Below are 17,852 nucleotides of genomic sequence, written 5' to 3'. Positions count from 1 at the left end.
CTCATTCTAGCTACAGTGTAAGTAAAGCCCAGAATTAAGTGAATTATCAGTAAATTCTGTCAGCCTACATAAGAATGACTGTTTCTGGGAGTAAATGTTGTTTATTTCAATATTGTTATTTAATGCAGTAGGTACAGCATGTGGTCAAAAATCATAGTGAACACACAAAAATTTAGGAAACTGTGGACCAGTCAAGAGTGGCAGTGATCATTAGAAACAGATAGAAATAGATTGCGTTGATGTTGAAATTATCACACCAAACTTAAAATGACTGTAATAAAAATAAAAAAGCATTTTGTGGAAAGGGTAGAAAGAAATAATAAATAGAGATATATGGGAATTTTAGCAAAGACATGGGAACTACATAAAAGAATAAGTAGAAATGTTAGAAATAAAACATTCAGAAATAAAGAACTGATTTAATGAGCTTAACATAAGTCTGGATACAATAGAGGAAAGAATTGTTCAAGAGAAAGTATACAAACAAAAATGAAAATGGAAAAGGGGCAAAAGAAATAGAGTGTCGAAGATATGTGAGAAAATATCAAGCAATCTAAGCTATGTGTACTTGGAGTCTCCAAAGGACAAAAGGTAGACAGTGGTGAAGAAGAAATATTTAAAGAGTTAATGGCCAAGAAAACTGCAAAACTAATAAAAAATATCAAGAGATCCAGGAAGTTCAGTAAGTCCTCAAAAAATTATATGTAGATAGATACAAAACATATATGCTCATCCACACATACAAACACACACACACACACAGATCACAGCCAAAGTGCTAAAAGTTAAAGATAAATCACATTATTAAAAGGGTAAATCAGAAGAAAAAAGCCTCTTAGATACAGGAGAAAGAAATGATACTAATAAAGATTGACTTCCCAGAAATAATAAATAATATTAGAATATTTTTATGCCGAAAGAGAAAATACAACTTTCAAATTAGAATTCTAAATCTAGTGAAATAATCTTTACAAAAACATTCTCAGATAGAAAAAGCTAAGAGATTTTTGTCTCTAGTAGATCTTTACTATAAGAAATGTTGAAAGAAGTACTACTAGCTGAAGTAGATTATGAGATTCCAAATGTGTGAGAATGAAGGAAAGTGCCCATGATATGGAAAATGTCCATGAACATCACAGGACTGGTAATATGCAAACATACTTGCTTTTCTTAATTTCATTAAAAGATTAATAAGTGATTAAAGCAGCAATATTAACAATATAATGCAGTATTTATGCCATATATAAAAAACTAATAAAACAATACCATAAAAGCTTGTTTTTTTTACTGTTTTATGAAATAACGTAATATATTTCAAAGTTACAGTGTTATTACATAGAAATGCATGCGGTAGTATCTATGAAAACTACTAAAAATAACAAAAAGAGATGTAGCTAAATAGTTTGAGAAAGATAGGTATTAACTCTTCTTTAAATGTTGGTGGAATAACCCTTATGAAGCCCTCTGGTCCTGGATCATTTATTTGTTGGGACTTTTTTGATCATTGATTCAAATCCAATACTAGTAATTGGTCTGTTCAGATTTTCTGTTTCTTCCTGACTCAGTCTTGGAGAATTGTATGTTTCTTGGAGTTTATCCATTTCTTCTGTTGTTCTATTTTTTTTTTTTTTTGGTGTATTTGTGTATTTTTGTTCATTTCATTTTTGTTTCGAAGTAATTGCTTTTTTTTTTTTAATGTGGTGTTGGTTGTAACTTTTCTTTCATTTCTGATTTTATTTATTTGGCCTTCTCTTTTTTCTTGATGAGTCTGCTTAAAGGTTTATCAATTTGTTCATCTTTTCAAAGAATCAGTTCTTAGTTTCATGATCTTTTCTATTTTTTAAGGCTCTATTTTATTTATTTACACTCTGACCTTTATTACTTTTGTCTACTAACTTTTTTTTTTTCTTTCTAGTTCCTTTGGCATGAGCTTAGATTCTTTGAGATTTTTCTTGTTTCCTGAGCAGGCTTATAGCACTGTAAATTTCCTTCTTAGAGCTGCTTTTGCTGAATCCCACAGATTTTGGAATGCTGTGTTTCCTTTTTTTTTTTTTTTATTTTGGGCTCCAGTGATTTTTTAATTTCCTCTTTGATTTTTTTTTTTTGTTGTTGATCCATTGTTTTTTCAGTATCATGCTGTTTAATATTTGTGTTTGTGTTTTTGTTTTTTTTCCCCAGTTTTCTTCCTGTAATTGATTTCTAGTTTTATACCTTTATGGTTGGAAAGGATACTTGATATAATTGAGACTTGTTTTGTGGCCTAGCATGTGATTGCTCCTGGAAAAAGTTCTATGTGTACTTGAAAAGAATGTGCATTCTACTGTTTTTTGGATGGAATGTTCTGTAGACATCTATTAAGTGCATGTGATCTAATATGTAATTTAAGACCACTGTTTCCATATTGATTTTCTGTTTGGATCATCTATCCATTGAAAAAATGGGATATTAAAGTTCCCTACTATTATTGTATTATGGTCAGTTTCTCTATGTCTGCTAATACTTACTTCATATATATACATAGGTGCTCTTATACTAGGTGCATATATGTTTATGAATGTTGTATATTTTTTCTAGAATTGACCCTTTTATATTATTATATAATGCCCTTTATTATCTTCTGTTGTAGACTCTGGTTTAAATTCTACTTTGTCTGACATGAGTATTGCTACCTTAATAGCTTTCTTGTTGCTTCTATTTGCATGAAATATCTTCTTCTGTCCTCTTTTAGTCTGTGTGTGTCTTTAGCTCTGAAGTGAGTCACTTGTAAGCAGAATATAAATGGGTCTTGTTTTTTGAATCCAATCAGCCACCCTATGTCTTTTGATTAGAGCATTTAGAGAATTTATTTTTAAAGTGATTTCTAATATGTATGTACTTATTGTCATTTTTAAAACTTGTTTTCTGATTGTTTTAGTATTCCTCTGTTCTTTTATTCTTCTTTTAGTCTCTTCCCTTGTAGTTTGATTATTTTCTTTAGTTTTATGCTGAGTTTCCTTTTTCTTTGAATTTTGTTTATCTATTGTAGATTTTTGATTTGTGGTTACCGTTAGGTTCAGATATATTGACCTATATCTACTTATTTTAAACTGACAGTCATTTAATTTCAAACACATTCTAAAAGCTCTACATTTTTTACTCCTCCCCCACATTTTATGTTTTTGATGTCATATTTTACATCTTCATACCTATCCCTTAACTGTTTATCATAGTTATAGCTTATTTTGCAATAAACTTCTAACCTTTGTATAGCTTAAGTGGTTGATCCATTCCCTTTACTATTTTTTTATCTTTACCAGTGAGATTTCCCCCTCCATATATGTTTTAATTTTTTGTTATAGCCTTTTTTTTGCTTAAAGAAGACCCTTTAATATTTCTTGAAAGGTCAGTTTAGTGGTGATGAACTCTTTTAGTTTTTGCTTGTCTAAGAAACTCTCTCTCTCCTCCAATTCTGAATGATAATCTTACTGGGTAGAGTATTCTAATTTGTAGGGTTTTTTTCCTTTCAGTACTTTAAATATATCACACTGTTCCCTTCTAGTCTGCAGTGTTTCTGCTGAATAATCACTGATAGCTTTATAAGGTTCCTTTGTATGTGACTCTTCTTCTCTTGTTGCCTTTAAAATTCTCTCTTTAACTTTGCCATTTTAGTTATGACATGTCTTGGTGTGGGTTTTTTGGGTTCATCTTGTTTGGGACTTCCTGTGTTTCCTGGGCCTGGATATCTGTTTCATTCTTCAGCTTAGGGAAGGTTTCAACTATAATTTCATCAAATATTTGCCTCTCTCTCTCTCTCTCTTCTTCTTGTTTTGGAACCCCTATAATGCAAGCGTCAGTACACTAGATGTTGTCTCAGAAGTTTCTTAAACTGCCCTCATTTACAAAATAAAAAAATAAAAGAGAAAGTAAAAAAGAAAATACTCCCATGCTTTTCTGAGGGGTGATTTCCACTATTATGTTTTCCGGGTTACTTATGCATTCTTTAGTATCACCTAATCCACTGTTAATTCTTTCTAGTGTATTTTTTCATTTCAGTTATTATATTCTTCAGTTCCTATTGGTTTTTTTATATTTTCTAGTTCTTTGTTGAGGTTCTCACTGTGTTCCTCTCTTCTTTTTCTGAGTTCAGTAAGTATTTTTATTACTATTACTTTGAACTCTTTATCAGGTAAATTACTTATTTCCATTTCATTAGGCTTTATTATGGAGTTTTATCTTGTTCTTTTGCTTGGAATGTACTCCTCTGCCTTCTCATTTTGTTTGATGTTTGCTGCCTTGGTGGAGCATAGGGCTAGAGTTAGAGGGGCTAGAGACAGAGCCAGGTAGGAGTTGGGGCTTTTGCTGGATTCATTGACAACTGTGCCCTGATGTGGGGCAAGGCCAGGGCCCAAGGTGCTGGAGCAGGGGCCCTGAGGGAAGTATGCTTCTCCCCAGTGTGATGGTGTTGTTCAAGCTATTTGAGGGCAGGGCCAGGGCTTGAGGTGCTGGAGCGGCAAATCTGAGCTACCTCCATTTCTCCCCAGCACAATGGTGGTCTCTGCTTTGATCAGGGGTGTGGTTGCATTGGGGTGGGGGGAGAGGAGCTGGAGCCACAGTTCTGAGCTTCTCACTGACACAATGGTAGTCTCTTCTTTGGTTGGGGTTAGTCCTGGGGCTGGGGGCTGCAGCTGCAAATCTGAGCTAGCTCAGCTTCTCCCTGGTACACGTGATGGCAGTCTCCACCTTGGATGGGAGCAGTATGGGATCAAGAAGGACTGGAGCAGGAGCATGGTGCATACTGGGTTGGTCCTGGCAGGCTGGCCTGAGCACCAGAAAGTTTTCAGTCTTCTGCACTGGGGCTGGGAACAAGCAACTCTGTCTTCCTGCTCTTCAAGAGCAGAGTCTTGGTTTTTAATAGCCCTCCAGTAAGCATCACTGGTTTTCAAACCAGCAAAGGGGGCTCATTTCCCTGGTTGCCAGAGCCAGGGCTAGGGTGCCCAAGTGAGGGCTTGCGTCCCACACTCCTTAGGGAGGATTCCCATGCCTATGATATCCCTCTCCTCTTCTGGATCACCCACCATCAGTGAGTCCTGACTAGATCACTTCTCCTTCCCTCCTGCCAGACTCTGTGTGGCTCTTTCTTTATAACCTTGGTTGTAGAAGAGCCATTCAGCCAGTCTTCAGTTCATTCTTAGAGAGAATTGCTCTATATGTAGTTCTTGTTTTGTTGTGTTCATGGTGGAAGGTGATTTCATTGTCTTCCTACTCCACTCTCTTGATCTCACCTCCGCTGTGCATTTCTTTTAGCAATAATTAAGCACACATGAATTTCTGAATACATAAAGGCTGTAACAATATAAAGATGTATACAAGCAATAGGAAAATTTCACACTGCTTTGTCACTGCTTACTTGTTGGGTGGAATGTCAACAAAAATAAGAAATATGCCTTGAAAAATCAGTTTTCTTATCTGATATGATACAAAATATCACAGCATACTGAAATGTTTTTTTGAATCAAAGCAGTGATAAATACTGTTTCTCTACTGACTTGTCCTTGAGACAAATATTTGTTTAAAATTTTCAACATATTTACCTGTTGTTTGAATAAAACATTTTTAAAAAGTAAGTACATTTATATATTATCAAATTTGTAAGGTTAGTTAACCTTGTAAGTCAATAAAGATTCTTTTCAACTGGTAACTAAGAGGGTGTGGAAAATGAAACTCCCCTGCTTATTAATTGCACAGCAGTGTGGTTTTCCCACCAGGGTGTCTCTCCTAAGTAGCACTCTACCATCTGCAACCCAGGCAATAAATTCTGAAGATAGATGTAACAGCAGCTTGAAAACAGGACTTTTCAAACGGAGACATTATTATTCTTTCCAGTATTCTGGTATTTGTGTGGTAAAGTAAGACTGTGTGTTTATTATGCCTTAATACCCTGGGACTAATACCTTAGTCTTGATGCTTGAAATCATAATGAGTCGAAAACCTGAGTTCCTGATAAAATCACAGATCAAACTACTGTGCTAACAAGTAGCTCTGTGGTTTTAAACTTTGGCTGTGTATTATAATAAGCTGGTGTTAAAAAAATATAGCCATGCCTGAGCCACATCCCAGAATAATTTAATGGTAATCTTAGGAAGTCATGCTAAGGCTTCAGTAAGTTTTTAAAACCATACCTGTTGATTTTAATGTGCAGCCAGGCTGCAGAATCGCTGATAACAAATGCTAAATGTTGATGCCTGGGCATATCATCAGAGGGAACAATGAGGGCAGACAGGTGGGCATGGAAGCTGAATTATCACTAAACCCTGCACACCCGGAAGCAATAATCAGCTGACAGAGAGCTGTGATTGACAGTCTAGAAAAAATGTGGGTTACCTTGAGCCATAGAGGATGAAAACTGAAGAAAATTATAGTGGTCTGTGATTTTATATACAAAACTGTTTTATTAATGATTTTGCACTTCTGCCCAAAGATTTAGAGCATGAAAAATGCCTAAAAGTAGTGGTTCTCATGTGCATAAGAATCACCTCTCACACAAATTATAGAAGGGGTCCTACTCTAGAGGTTCCTGGAAGTCATTCTTTGGTAGGGCTCATAAATCTGCTTCTTAAATGCAGCTTATTCTGATGTAGGTGGACCACAGTTTACACTTATATAAACAGTGGTATACAGCAGGGGTCCCCAACCCCAGGCTGTGGACTGGTACCGGTCTGTGGCCTGTTAGGAACCGGGCCACACAGCAGGAGGTGAGCAGCGGGTGAGCGAGGGAAGCTTCATCTGCCACTCTCCATCGCGTGCATTACTGCCTGAACCATAGCCACCCCCCATGCCCCTGGTCCATGGAAAAATTGTCTTTCGTAAAACTGGTCCCTGGTGCCAAAAAGGTTGGGGGCCGCTGATATACAGGATGAAGATGCCCTAGCAGAATAAATTATGTGGTCTAAAAAGGAAGTGCAACAGTATCAAGAAAATGAAAATGTGACACAGAGAAGAAAGGAAATAAGAGACTCTGTCATTTCATCATGGCTAGTCTTTTTGTGGGGGAAAATAAACCCCAGAATTGTCTTCATTACAGAAAAATAAAGAAGACTCACAGGCAGTGTCAGCTATAATCAGTAAGAAGGTGAACAAGATTACATCCAACATGAGTTACAGCACTAACATTATATGTTTTGTTAATGTGTAGATAATATATAGGATTAGCCATATATTTAGGAAGTGTGTTTCCTGTTTGTTTATAGGTGAGAAACAATTGATTAATTCTAACTCCATGTAATTTAATTCAAATCTTGGTTCAACTGAATATTTGTTTTGTCTAGTTTCAATGTCACTGGTGATCAAATATGATTGCATTAGAATTACCTGGGGAACTTTAGAGAAACAACAACACTGATACTTAAATCTCATGTCTAGGGATATGCAAGGGCAGAGTTTGGACACTGAGAAGTTTTTAGAGCCCTTCAGATGATTATTAATGAGCAGCAAATTTTGAGAATGACTGCCTTGGGTTAAAACTGATTTAACATTATCGGTCAACTTCTTGAGATTTATATGTTAAGAATTGTTTTAAAGCATATGAACTAGTAAATGAGTCTCACCTTTCCAATACTGTCAAATCACTGTAATATGGGTAACCTGAATCTTTCTTAGAGCAAAAAATACTGTTGGGATAATTTAAGATAATATAGAATTTTAGGCATACCTTGTTTTATAGTGCTTCACTTTATTGTGCTTCACAGATATTGCATTTTTTTTACAAATTGGAGGTTTGTGGTAACCCTGCACCCAGCAAGTCTATCAGTGCCATTTTTTTAAAAAGCGTTTGCTCACTGCATGTCTCTGTCACATTCTGGTAATTCTTGCAGTGTTTCACACTTTTTCATTATTGTTATATTTGTTATGGTGATCTGTGATCAGTGATCTTTGATGTTACAATTGTTATTACTTGGGGTGCCATGAACCACACGCAGACAGACAGTGAACTTAATAAATGTTGTGTGTTTTCTGACTGATCCAACTAGCAGCCCTGTCTCTTTCCATCTCCCAGGCTTCCCTGTTCCCTGAGACATGACAATATTGAAATTAGGCCAGTTAGTAATACTAGAGTGGCCTCTAAGGTTCAAATGAAATAAGAGTCTCATGTTTCTGACTTTAAATCAAAAGCTAGAAATGACTAGTGAGGAAGGCAGTGTAAAGCTGAGATAGGCTGAAAGCTAGGCCTCTTGCACCAGTTAGTCAGGTTGTGAATGCAAAGGAAAAATTCTTAAAGAAACTTAAAAGTGCTACTCCAGTGAACCACATGAGTGATAAGAAAGTGAAACAGCCTTATTGCTAACATAGAGAAAGTTTTAGTGGTCCAGATAGAAAATTAAACTAGCCACAACATTCCCTTTAGGCCAAAGGAAGAGCAAGACCTTAAGTCTCTTTAATTCTGTTAAGGCTGAGAGAGGTGCAGAGGCTATAGAAGAAAAGTTTGAAGCTAGCAGAGATTGGTTCATGAAGTTTAAGGAAAGATGCTAACTTCATAACATAAATGTGCAAGGTGAAGCAGCAAGTGCTGATGTAGAAGCTGTAGCAAGTTGTCCAGAAGATCCAGCTGATATAAACAATGAAGATGGCTACACTGAACAACAGATTTTCAGTGTAGTTGAAATAGCCTTATATTGGAAGATGCCATCTCAGACTTTAATAGCTAGAGAGGAGAAACCAATGGCTGACTTCAAAGATTCAGAGGACTGATTGACACTCTTGTTAGGGGATAATGCAATTGGTGCTTCTGAGTTGAAGCCAGTGTTCATTTATCATTCTGAAAATCCTATGTCCCTTAAGAATTGTGCTAAATCTACCCTCTATGTGCTCTATAAGTGGGACAACAAAGCCTGGATGACAGCACATCTTTACAATACCGGTTACTAAATATTTTAAGCCCACTGTTGAAACCTACTGCTCAGAAAGAAAAGATTTTTTTTCAAAATATTACTGCTCATTGACAACGCACCTGGTCACCAGCTCTGTGAGGATGTATAATGAGATTAATGTTGTTTTCTTGCCTGTTCACACAACATCCATTCTGCAGCCTGTGGATCAAGGAGTAATTTTGACTTTCAATTCTTATTATTTAATAAATACATTTTGTGAGGCTACAGTTGCCACAGATAGTGATTCCTCTGATGGATCTAGGCAAAGTCAATTGAAAACCTTCTGGAAAGGATTCATTCTTCTAGATGCTATTAAGAACATTTGTGATTCATGAGAATAGGTCAAAATATCAACATTAATAGGAGTGTGGAAGAAGTTCATTCCAGCTATTAGGGATTGCTTGGAAGAGCTGAAGCATTCAATGGAAGAAGTAAACCGAAAATGTGGTAGAAATAGCAAGAGCAGTGGAATTAGAAGTGGAGCCTGAAAGTGTGACTGAATTGCTGCAATCTCAGATAAAACTTTAGTGGGTGAGGAGTTGCTTCTTATGGTTGAGCAAAGAAAGTGATTTCCTGAGATAGAATCTACTTCTGGTGAAGATGGCTGTGAAGATTGTTGAAATGACAACAAAGGATTTTGAATATCACATAAACTTCGTTGATAAAGTAGTGGCAGAGTATGAGAGGATTGACGCCAATTTTTTAAAGTTCTGTGGATAATGCTGTCAAACAGCACTGCATGCTATAGAAAAATCGTTGGTGAAAGGAAGAGTCAATCTATGTGGCAAAGTTCACTGCTGTCTTATTTAAAGAAATTTCCACAGCCTCCACCCTTCAGCAACCACCACCCTGATCAGTCAGCAGCCGTCAGTATCCAGGCAACACCCTCCACCGGCAGAAAGACTTGCTGGAGGCTCAGAAGATGGTTAGCATTTTTAGCAATAAAGTACTTTTTAATTAAGGTATATACACTGTTCTTTTAGATATAATGTTAGTGCACACTTAGGAGACTACAGTGTAAAGTAAACATAACTTCTGCGTGCACTGGGAAACCAGAAAATCCATGTGACACCTTCTTGAGATGTTCGCTTTATCGTGGTGGTCTGCAACCAAACTCACAGCATCTGTGAAATATGCCTGTATGTTTGGAATTTTGCTCATTTTACCCTGCTTCCCTCTTTTCCTTTGGCCAGCAAAATGAGTCTTTCTGAAGTCAATGCCAGAGCATATGTTTGTTTCATTTTTCAAAAGAAATATTTATACTGGCATACCTTGAACTTCTTTATAAGAAATTTATAATTAAATCTTTGAAAGCCATTTACAGAACTAACGTTATGTGTCAGTGATAAATAATAATCACCCTTTGTGTTTGACTCCCTCCTCATTGATCATATTGAAGGACTGTTAGGATCCTTTGACTCCGGTGCCTATTTATTTGCCAAATATTTAAATGAAAGGCATTTCTAAGGAAGCATAACTGCACATAATTATGCTATTTCATTTTAGGGCTGTGGCCATAAAAAATATTTTGCTCCTGCAGGATGACAGAAATAATAGTCCTATTAATCTGAATAAAAAGGTAATATTATTTTTTCTCATTTTGTGTTATTTTAAAAATAAAAACTAAAATGTATTTCTTTTAATCACTTTTGTGGAGATTTTCAGTGTTACTTTGCACTCATCCTTTGATATGAGATGGATATATATATACACATACACATATATGTATATATATAGTTTTAGGTTATACAGTATTTTGCCACATTTTAAAGATTGATATAATATTTTAAAAATAATGCTGTTATTACAAATATCAAAAAAATTAAATTGAAATGCCAGTAAAATCCCAACAAAAACCCAAAGTGCCTAACGTATTTATCCATTAGTAAATAAAAGCACCGGAAAGGGAAAATTCTTAACATGAGACTGTAAAGAAATTGGCAGTTTTTAGTTATTAAAATTGTGGGTTTTGCATTTGTACTCAATTAAAATATTTAAATGATATACAATATGCATAAGCAATGCAAGTATGGCGACTTGGCAAACTACGTTATAAACTTGTAACAAGGCAGGAAATATCTTATTTTACATGTGTGTCATAAACAATAGGTTGATTTTGATAGATACATACCATAAACCACCAGGATAGGATAATAGCAACACTCCTTTCTACTCACCGAGAAAAAAAAGTGTAGTACTATCAGAAAAAGTCTTTTAAAATATATTTTTTAATAAGAAATACATTCAGCAGAGTGATAATATTGAGAACCAAGGAAAAGAAATTTAAAAGTCAAGTTCTTTTCATTTTTTTTCCTTAAAATATTTCTTCTAAATTTTCAGAATTTGTTCACAGGAAACACTACTTAATAAACAGCACACATTTACTTTCTCCCTAACAAACATCTTTGATAAATATCTAGAACATCTAGGCAAAACAAAGTATTGGTATAGTTAAAAAAAAAAAAAAATCTTAGGTTTTTGAGTGTCCAGAGAAGCAAAATAAAAGTAAAATGTCACAGTATCAATCATAATTATATCAAAGTAAATGTGTGTATAATAGGGAAACAAGGAAGTAGTACATTAAACCATAGCTAGGTTAATAGCATGTCCTACATAATTAATACACCATTTAAGAAAATAATTTAACAGAATTATACAGAAAAGGAGTTACTTTAACATTTATTTTAATGTCACTCATTTAGGTGAAAACATCATTCTAATATTTTGTGAAATGTTGCAAACCTTAGGCTCCTTTTTTTTAATCAGGCTGTGACAATAAATACAATGTTTAGATTACATACAATGTATGTTTTTCCTCTCCTTTTGATCTTAGATATTTTCACTGTAATACCAAGTTTTGGGTTTTGGTTCAGTCTCCACAATAAAGCTGAAAAGCTCTAAAAGGAATATGTAACATTGAGACAATGAGATCGAGAGATTAGAAGAGAGAGGGAGGAAGAGCAGTTCTGAATCTCATGAACCTCAATGAGTGACAAACTTCTAGGACCTATTTACTCTCCTTTTAAATGAATTTCTGGCTGCCTTGCACCTTGCTGGCGTGGACACATCCATATGTGTTGTCTTTTGTCAACTGTGAAAATGATTAAATCCAGGAGGATTATGGAAGTCCACCAGGCTGTGATCATGGAGTTTCTAGAAGTGAAATAGCCTAATAAATTCTTTATTTCATCTGTATAAGCAGAAAAGTCTAGGTCAAGTGCACAAAAATCTAACAGGAATCATAACAACAGAGTCAGAGTCTCACAATTAGATATCAGACCTGAGTCAGTTTACAGACCCAGAGGCCCTTGAATAAAAGGGGAGGCCAGATCTCCTTGAGGAAGGACTCTGGTATGCTGCCAGCAATTTATACTATTAATTGTTCTCCTTTCCTTCCCCAAAGAAACCTATAGCCTTTTACAGGGTAACTGTGCATGGAGGAAAATGAAGAAATCAGACCTTTTGGGAACAGCTGGACATTGGCTTTGTGTTTTTTAAATTAATTAATTAATTAATTTTTGGTTTTGGCCACTTTGGGTCTTAGTTGCGGTACACGGGATCTTTGTTGCAGTATGCAAGATCTTTTGTTGCTGCGTGTGGGCTCTTCACTGTGGCGGGTGGGCTTCTCTCCAGTTGTGGTGTGCGGCTTTTCTTTCTCTAGTTGTGGCACGTGGGCTTCAGGGTGCACGGGCTCGGTAGTTGTGGCGTGTGGGCCTAGTTGCCCTGTGGTACGTTAGTTAGATCCCCTGACCAGGGATCGAACCTGCGTCCCCTGCATTGCAGGACGGATTCTTTATCACTGGATCACCAGGGAAGTCCCTGGACATTGGCTTTGAACTGACACTAATACCGGGAGACCCAAAATGGCAGTGGGATATAACAGTCAGTGTAGGGGCTTCAGTTGGTCAGGTAATCAGTGAATTTTAGCTCAGGAGGTCCATCTCACCTTGGGTCCAGTGTTCCTGAGTGTATTACTTCTCCAGTTCCTAAATGCATAATTGGAATACACACATTCAGCAACTGACAGATTTCCCACATTGGTTCCCTGAGCTATGCTGTTTGGGTTGTTATGGTGGAAAAGGCTAAGTGGAAGCCAATAGAATTGTCTTTATCCAGGAAACTAGTAAACCAAAAATAATACCATATTCTGGAGCGCTTACAGGCACTGGTGCCATCATAAAGAACTTGGAGAATAGAGGGGTGGTGATTTCCACCACATCCCTCTTCAGCTCACCTGTTTGGTCTGTGCAGGAGACAGATGGATCTTGAAGAATTACAGTGTATTGTCACAGACTGAACCAGGTGGTGACTTCAGTTGCAGCAGCTGTAACAGATGTGCTGTAATTGTTTGAGCAAATAAACACACCCCTGATTACCTGGTATGTAATGCTTAAGCAGGCAAATGCCCTTTTCTCCATCCCTATCACTAAGGTCCAACGGTTTGTTTTCAGCTGGTAAGGCCAACCGTACAGCTTCACTGTCTTGTCTCCGGAATATATCAACTCTCCAGCCCTATGTCATAATTTAGTTTGCAGGGATCTTGAACCCTTTAACTTCCATTAGATATCACATTGATCCCTTCCACTGAGGATATGCTGATTGGACCTCGTGAACAAGAGGTAGCAACTACTGTAGACTCATTGGTAAGACGTTTGAAAGCTGGAGGATGTGAAATAAATCCAGCAAAAATTAAAGGACCTTCTACCTCAGTGAAGTTTCTAGGGGTCCAGTGGTGTGGGGCATCTCTTCTAGAGTAAAGGATAAGTTGTTGCATCAGACCTCTCCTACAACTGAAAAAGAGACACAAAGCCTAGGCCTCTTTGGATTTTAGAGACAACATATTTTTAACTTTGGTGTGATACTCCAGCCTATTTACTGAGTGTCTTAAAAAGCTGCTAGTTTTGGATTTCCCTGGTGGTCCAATGAGTAAGAATCCATGTTCCCAATGCAGGGAGCCCAGGCGGATCCCACATGCATGCCACAACTATGAGTTCGCATGGCACAGCTTAGAAGCCTGCATGCCACAACGAAACACGCTGCAATGAAGATCCTGCTTGCTGCAACGAAGACCCAGCCCAGCCTAAATAAATGAATAAATAAATATTAAAAAATAGCTGCTAGTTTTGAGTGTAGCCCAGACTAGGAAAAGGTTCTGAAAGAAGTCCAGGCTGTTGTACAAGCTGATCTGCTACTTGGGCCACTCTGCTAGCAGCAAAGACCAACGCTGAGTCCCCAGTAAAGCACCATTCATTCGAATGATCAGCCGTCTACGTGGTGGCAGGTTGATTACATGGGACACGTTCCATCATGGAAGTGGCAGCATTTTTTTTTTTCACTAGAATTGATACTGTGAATATGGATCTGCCTTCTCTGAATGCAGTGCTCCTGCCAAAACTGCACAAAATGCTCTATGCACTGTCATGATATTTCATACAACATTGCTTTTTATATAGGAGCTCACTTCACAGCAAAAGAAGTGTGGCAGTTGGCTCATGGAATTCACTGGTCTTGCTGTGTTCCCCACCATCCTGAAGTAACTAGCTCGATAAAATAGTGGAAAAGCCTTCTGAAAACTCGTTACAGTGCCAGGTATATAGTAATAAGTTGTAAGGCTGGGGTGGTGCTCTCCAGAAGGGCATAGATGTTCTGAATCATCATTCCATATATGTTGCTGTTTCTCCCACAGCCAGTATTCACAAGTTCACTAGCAAAATTTTTGTTTCCTGTTCTTATGACCCTGTGCTTTCCTCTCCTAGAGGTCTTAGTTCCAAAGGGAGGAACACTGCTGCAAGGAGACACAACAATGACTCCATTGAACTGGAGGTTAAGACTGTTGTCCAGCCACTTTGGACTCCTCATCCCCTGAATCCCCAGGCTTACTGTGCTGACTGGGGTGATTTATCCTGACTGCCAAGGAGAACCTAGACTTGCACCCACAATAGACATAAGGGAGGGTATGTCTGGAGTATGAGAGATCCCTTAGTGTCTCTTATGCCTTATGCATAAGGTCAGTGGAAACCATAACAACCCAATGCTGGTAGGACTACTCATGACCCAGACGCTTCAAGAATGAAGGTTTTAGTCACCCCCCCCCGCCCCCCGGGGAAAAAACTATAAATGGCAGAGGTGCTTGCTAAAGGCAACAGGAATACAGAATGGGTAGTTGAAAAAGGCTTTTACACATACCAGCTGCAATCACATGATAGTTACAGAAATAAGGACTCTAATTGTCATGAATATTTCTTATTTTGTTATGAACATATTTGAATAGATAAAAAGATAGATATAAAGTGTCTTTTTTTCTTCTGACTCTGATCCACTTATCATATATAGCATAAGGTGTATTGACTTTATATCATAGTATTTAACATTGTTAATTTTACATCATGGTATTTAAGTTATGGGCTATCAAGAAGAAGAGTAAACAGCACTTAAAGACTTTTCCTCCTCTTCTAGGGAAAGGTTAATACATTTTCAGTTGTATGCAGAATAGCTATATTATGTTAGGTGGAACTATGACCTTATTATTGCCTTTCTTTAGAAAAGAAGTATGGGTTGAGGAGAAGTGTTACCACATTGACAAGGTGTACACTTGTGATGGTTAGTTACATATGTCAATTTGAGCGGGCCCAGATATCTGGATAAATATTATTTCTGAGTGTGTTTGTGAGGCTGTTTCCTGAAGAGCTTAGCATTTGAATTGGTAGACTGAGTAAAGTCGATTGTCCTCCCCAATCCAATCCATTGAGGGCCTGAATAGACAAAAAGGTGGAGGAGGAAAGGATTTGCATGCTCTCTCTCTCCTCTCCTTGCCTGATTACGTGAGCTGGAACATCATACTTTTCCTGCCCTCACTGCTCCTGGTTCTCAGGCTGGTGAACTGCCCCACCTGCTTTTGTGGGCCTCCAGTTTGCAGAAGGCAGATCATGGAACTTCTCAGCCTTCGCAGTCATATAAGCTGGTTCCTTATAATAAATCTCATTTCGGATACATGTCCTATTGTTCTGTTTCTCTGGAGAACCCTGACTAACAGAGGCATGTAAACATTCTTAACTCTTTGATCTTTGATCCTTTGAGTTATTTTCTTATTAAACAGAACGATCCTAGCATCCTCTTCCCACCAGCTCTTGACTTGAAGGAACCCCTGCCCATGCTTCTGCAATCATGTTAATTGCCTTGAAGCCAAGAGTGCTCCGACTCCCACCAAGAAATGGGTGGAGAAGACATGCTCTCCTCTTGGGTTTTCAATGCATTGTCTCCTAATGCTGTGTCAGACTGGTTATCAAATTCTCCTTGTTTGTCTGGTTTTTTGTTTGTTTGTTTGATTCTCACAAATAAATGTGCAATATTTCCAGACGTTTTCTTTTTTTAGTGTGTTTTCATGAATGGAGCATTCTGAACATACTAATTATTTTAAAAACATTTTTGTGATAACATTTACATACATTTGCTTGTGAAAAAATCATCAGTTTCTAAGAAAATAAAATATTCCAAAAATGGAATAAATTTACATCTCTCATTCCAGAGAGTTTGTTGTTGGTCTGTAACTTAAAGTTGATCTCCCTTACAGTGCTAGAATGCAGACTCAGTAAAACTATTAAAAATGATGTATCTATTTCAGATAGTGATCTTTAAACACAAACATTGTTATTAATAGACAAGAAGTCAGGGATAATTTTAAATGTGGGGGCGGGGCACAGAAGACTCAGAAAAATGTCAGTCATGAATGTTATTCACGACTTATCTTTTCACCAGGAAGCTGATATTACTTATTCTTCTCATTTGTGTTTCAGTTTTCTACTGAATTGAGATTTTTGTGACCTTCTCGAAACTAGTTTCTTTCATAAATCCAAATCTGATTTCAAAGCTTCCCTTTACTACTTCATTTCCTTTCCTTTTCCTGGCAAGTGAGCCAGATTCTCAGAACTGCTAATGGAACTTTCTGGGGTCTCATAAGAATTGTGATAAATTTAGTTCATCTCCTGTAATAACAAGAGAAAAACCTGAGAAAATGCAGTTTATTGATAAAATGAAACCCAGCCCTCCCAAAAGCATATTGTAGATGTAAAAATGATTTAAGGATCAAAATCATTCTCTTATTTTGGCAGTATTGGATGGCTGACTTTTCATCAAATTTCAAAGTAAAGCATTGGAGTATAAAATGGATTTTACTTAAAAGAATATTTAAATAACTAAGGTGGTTTACAGATTGGTGGCTATGCTTTCTTTATGAAGTTAGTATACAAGGAGCTCTATCAATAGGACACATGCTTTGGGCTTATTTAATAAGCTAAGACGATTTCCCTTAATCATCTGCAGTTTCTCATGTATCTTACCCTAGTAACCAATAAGAATACTTTAATAGGATTGTCTAGCTGGATGACCTCTGAAAATTGTTAGACTTAATTTTGCATATTATTATATCCTTTGGTACATTTAGACAAATTCTGTCCTTTCTGTAAAATTAACATTTCCTCTGATCTTGAAAATGCATATGGTTATTTCTAAATAAATCTAAAATTCAATAAATCTATTATTTTATTTGCAACATCCATTATAGAAACATATATAATAAAAAGAGATCATTATTACTATATGGTATCAACTTTGCTTGTATACCTTGGGTAAGTTATGAATGGTTCTAATTAAGAACTCTTATTTCATTGTATTTTATATATTAGATTAGGTCTTTCATGGCTCAGCTTAAGATCATCTATCCCATGAAGCTCTCCCTAACTAATCTCATCCTCTGTTTGCTTTGATGATGCTGTGATGACTAACCCTATCATTGCCCTGATTTTCCTGAATATATTCTACATATTCAACATGAACAATACCTCTCAGGTTTACAAATTATTTTTTAGAATCTATCTATCTAGCTTCTGATACCTATATGTATACAAATTCTCCCTAAATAAGTTAAACTTTCTTCTTTTTGTATACCATTCT

Source organism: Hippopotamus amphibius, chromosome 4, assembly GCF_030028045.1.
Source record: "Hippopotamus amphibius kiboko isolate mHipAmp2 chromosome 4, mHipAmp2.hap2, whole genome shotgun sequence".
Taxonomy (NCBI): Eukaryota; Metazoa; Chordata; class Mammalia; order Artiodactyla; family Hippopotamidae; genus Hippopotamus; species Hippopotamus amphibius.
The sequence above is the reverse complement of the archived record's forward strand: the minus strand, read 5'-3'. Positions refer to the sequence as shown.